The following is a 5,274-nucleotide window of genomic DNA, read 5'->3' as shown; positions in this document are numbered from 1 at the left end:
CTTCTGCTTCACCCATTCTGTTTGTAAGGCTCTCTATTGTGTTTTTCATTTGATCTATTGAATTCTTCACTTCAGTCACTATCACAGTTTCCTGTTGTACTAGTTGTTTCGCTTCATTTTGATTCCTCCTTAATATTTCATTTTCACGAGAGAGATTTTCTGTCTTGTCCATTAAGGATTTCTGAGTTCAAGAATTTGTTTTTGAGAACTTCTTAATGTTCTTATCAATTTTTTGAGATCTGCTTCTTGCATTTCTTCTATGTCATCATCTTCATAATCTTGAATTGGGGTGTCTTTTTCATTTGAGGGTGTCATGGTGACTTCCTTGTTTTTATTACCTCGGTTTTTGCATTCGTTATTTGGCATATTGGAGATATTTGGTTTCTTCACTGTGGTGCTTTTTCTTGTTATACTATGACTCTAGATTAAGTGGACTATCTGTTTTTGATGGAGCCTTAGGGCTTGAGATGGGTGTGGCCTGAGAGCTCTCTTTGGTGTGCCAAAGGTGACATTCCCAGGTTAGGCATGGTAAATCTCTCTCTCTCTCTCTCTCTTTCTTTTTTTGATTCAAAAGGGAAGTAATTCCGCACAGCTGAACGAAGTTGGAGGTAGTTAGCAGGCAAATGATATACCCACAGGAGCCAGAGATCGGAAGCTCTTTCCCAAGGACCACACAGGGAATCTGTTCTGCCCTCAGAGTGGGCTCAAATTCTCCTTCAGTCTCCCACTGGGTTGCCAAAGTTACGGAATTGTAGCATCTCTGGAGAGTGCTCACGTGAATTCCGTGAGTTCTCTCCCCCACCATCTCTTTTTTCACAGTCTCAGTTCAGTAATGCCACAAATTTACTAGGCCCTAATCTCCTGTTAATTCGCCCCGCCCAGAGTCAGGTTTTTCTGCTAGGCTCAGGGCCGGTGCAGACCTGAGGTCGCTCTGCTTATGACGTATGTCCAAGATGGCGCCTGCTCTTTGTCTTGCTTGCCCTTGAGAGGTGAGCGGAGAGAGAGAAACCCGTGTCCATACCAGTCACCTTTGTTTTTTTTTTCTCTCTCTCTCTTCCAGTTAGCCTGGTGAACTTTCCCCGCCGCGGGTAGTTCCCTCTAGTCTCCTCTCTCTGCTTGCCTGCCAGTGTCTCGGGCTGTTGAGGTTCTGCTCACCTCGCGTTCCAGCGCTGGTGTGTTGAGTCTGCTGCTGGTGTCCCGAACTGTGGGCTCCCACGCTCTCCACGGAGGTCCGCTGTGAATCACGCATTCCGGAAGTGTTTCTTCTGCCGTTTCCTCCCCTACTCTTCCTTGAACCTGCAGTATCTCCACTTTTATTAAACTATCTCTCCCCGGACTATCAGTGTGCTCCCTTCCTATTCCGCCATCTTGCCTCAGAATCGACACCGAGTCCTTTTTGCAAATAATTCTCATAAACCTTAGGTGACCTTCTTCAATGCATTCATCAGAGAGATAGAATCTGTTGCATATTTAAACATTTAATGCTGTAGTATCTGATTTAGTAGGCACAAACACCTACCAACAAACCTAAAATTGTATGAGAAAGTGACATTTATCAAATATTTACAAATCAATAAAATAGATTATTAACATTCGATGTAATTGTAATGAACTCTGTAGGAATATAGAGGAAGGATATCCATAGGACCATTCTATGCTAAATGCAAGGAGAAAAAAACAAAACAAAACAAAAAACCTTGATGATGACAGGACCTGAAGTTGGCTTTTAAAAACTGATGTGAAAGAGATGGTTTCCCTACATTGTAAAAGTATTAACAGATCAAAATGTGAGCGAAGTAAGACAGCAGAGTTCACCTAGTTCATCTTCACGTTTAATGTCATCTTCTGACTCTGATGTGTAGACCACATTTCTTTACACTTCCTTATCCTGGTTGCCAATAGGCAGTCAACCTCATGCCCATTGTACACATAATAATGGGAAACATTCTATAATGACTTCTAAAGTTTGCTTAGAAATGTTCCCTGTCAGTAAGAAAGTAAATTCACTGTTTTTCAAAGTACTCTATGGATATTTCCATCATAGCAGTCTCAAATATGTTATATGGATACTCTTGGACAAAGCAAACTGTACTAAACAATCTGAATTTCTCCTGTGCTTACACAAGTTGCTAAAGCTACTCTTCCCTTATGTTTCATCTCTTTGAGATTTCAGTCCCACCCACCCCCTTGAAACCTAGTAGAGTGCTGATTTCTTCTATGAACCCCTGTGATGCTTTCTGAGTCATTAATTTGGCAACTGCCTTACTGGACTATACTCTTCTGCACTTAACTTGTTCTCTACTGCTGAACAAATTAATGTTACCTGCTTTTTTCATATCACTTATAGACTAGTTAATGTCTGTAAAGTAATTATAAAAGTTTGTATAGCAATAAATGTTTTGAATATTATATATGCACATATAATCAAAATATTATGGACATTCCAATTTAATCATATGAAGTATGATGAAATTCTCAAGAACTAAGTATTAACTATAAATCATATATATAAATAAAGAGATGAAGAAAGGATAGTCGCCATGAGATACAGGTAAATTCTTATGGGAGCATACATTTGTGGGATCAGATTTTTTAAAATTTTATCTGCATATCTATTTTTTTTTGTTCAGCCGCTGTTTATTGACACAAGGCAGGCTCCGGACAGCAGGCCTCACTCGTGGGCTAAGTGGATATCTATTTTGATTCATTTATTAAGTAAAAATCAGAGAAGAAATATGATTTTGTTGGAAAATTGATTTAGTTCATATAAATAGAACTTGCCTACTTCAGGAGTGGGATTCTAGAAGAAAGAGTAATATTTGCACTCTTAAGAACTGAAGGGTTAGCTGACTGAGCCGTAGCTGAAGATCTGACGTAAGGAGCCAGTGGCCCATTGGTGGTTATACCTGCCAGGATCCACGGATGATCTAAATAGTTTGAAATGGAGGTTTTTGAATCAGTGTATATAAATCTGAGAACAATTCAAATGTTTGTCCTTTTACTGTTTGCTTATTCATGCCTCTGGTTATTTCAACTTAGTCCACAATACTGATGTCTGTCTATAGGACATCTATTTCATTTCAGACTGAAGCCATTGGCCTTTGTTCTCCTTTAATGTACTCAGCTCCCTGTAACAGATATAAAGTATGTAGAACATTCGTTAAAAGAGAACATCAAAATCTGTGGAGACACTTAGTGGGAATATGAAATATCTCTTTATTGTTTCAATGGAAGCATGGTCTTTTAGGTCAGGGGTTTAAAAAATTCAGTGTCCTCTGGAAATGTTTAGAATGTGTTCTTTATGTGAAAATCTGGTGCATAAATTTTAGTCAATACAGTTAAAGAGTTTTAGTAAATATATTTGAATGCTTTTGTGAGAGGAATGTTTTTAATTACACAAAAATAGAAATGGGTATCTGAGGGGCTACAGGTAAAGCTGCCACCTGCAATGTTTGTATCCCCTATAGGCACTAGTTTGTATCCTGTCTGTTCTACTTCTAATCCAACTCCCTACTAACGGCATGGGAAAAGCAGCAGAAGATGGCCCAAGTGTTTGGGCCCCTTCTAAACACATGGGAGACCTGGAAGAAGCTCCTGGCTCTTGCTTTGGACTGGCCCAGCTGTGGCTGTTGCAGCTATCTGAGGAGTGAACCAGTAGTTGGAAGATCTTTACGTTTTTTTTCCAAGTTTTTTTTTTTAATTTGACAGGCAGAGTTAGACAGTGAGAGAGAGAGAGAGAGAGAGAGAGAAAGGTCTTCCTTCTGTTGGTTCACCCCCCAAATGTCTGCCACAGCCAGTGTGCTGCACCAATCCAAAGCCAGGAGCCAGGTGCCTCCTCCTGGTCTCCCATGTGGGTGCAGGGCCCCAAGCACCTGGGCCATCCTTCACTGCCTTCCCGGGCCACAGCAGAGAGCTAGACTGGAAGAGGAGCAACCAGGACTAGAACCAGCGCCCACATGGTATGCTGGTGCTACCGACAGAGGATCAACCAAGTGAGCCACAGCTCCAGCCCCAAGACCTCTCTCTTTACATCTCTGAGCCCTTTCTCTGTAACTCTGAATTTGAAATAAATAAATCTTTTTAAGAACTCCAAATGAGTATCAGAAAATATTGAGTGTTCTGGAAATACTGATTTCTGGTGAGCCTCGCTCTATTTATGTGTGTAACACACCTGCTGTGTTCCCATGTGTTCTCCTTAGATGGCAAGTATCTAGCTGTGGGATCGTACACAAAGTATGCTGAGGATCATGTATTGTGAGCAATACATTGTGTTTGGAAGTGGTTACCTTGCAATTTGAGATTACTGAGTCATAGTTTAACACTAGCTCAGGAAGTGTTAGGATGAGGGCGTGCCACAGAAAGGAGAAAACAGAACTCTAGGCAACAACAACATGAGAGATTCTAAATTTTCCACATAATGTTAAGCAAAATAAACTGTAACTATCACTATTAAAGTATCTAACCAAGTTAAAGACCCAAAAAGGGAGTGTGTGCCAAGAAAAACAGTTGTGCATTATCTTCAATAGTGGAAGCCATTGTAAAATACAGACTCCATGAGAGGCACTTACTAGATACTTTATGTATCTTACATTATATAATTTTCACTTGCTTAGTACAGCAAGTCATTGATTTTTACACAATTTAAGAACATATGGTTTACAAATTCAAACTTTAGAGTTTGAAGAAAGTTCTTAGCTTTCAAGCTAGGCTTTCCATGTACGGTGATAATAGATGTTCACCAGTTTTAGTAATGTGCAAAAGGTGGTAATTGGGTTGAGGTAAGAAAGTTGGTGCAGATTTGAGTTGAGAATAGGATGTATAAGCAGGGATTTACTAATAAAATGTGATAAGGGAACACAGCATTTATCATAGGATCAGTGACGAGCTGTGGAACATTCCACGTGGGTATTTTATCTCTGAAATGACTGTAATGGTCCATGGTGGAGAATCTGTTTTCTTTGCATTTGAGAAAAGAGGAAGCACAATACAGAAAAGCAGGAATACACACTCAAAAGACGTGAGTGGTAAGCAATTAGGTTGAGAACCTGACTGTAGGTTTCTCACAATACAGGTGATTAAAGGCACGACCTGTACAGTTCAGATAGACCTCACCTGTCTAGGTTCTTTTTCCTTTAATAAGGTTATGTCTGGTGTTTAATATAATCATGACTGTATTCAAGGAACATTGGAACACACAGGTTCAGGAGGACACATGTAGAGAAATAGGAATTGATTGTTAGCAGAAAGGGAAATAAAATAGGAATTGGTTGGCAC

Source organism: Oryctolagus cuniculus, chromosome 17 (assembly GCF_051225735.1).
Source record: "Oryctolagus cuniculus isolate XC-2025 breed Fujian yellow rabbit chromosome 17, ASM5122573v1, whole genome shotgun sequence".
Taxonomy (NCBI): Eukaryota; Metazoa; Chordata; class Mammalia; order Lagomorpha; family Leporidae; genus Oryctolagus; species Oryctolagus cuniculus.
This window is presented reverse-complemented; position numbering follows the sequence as displayed.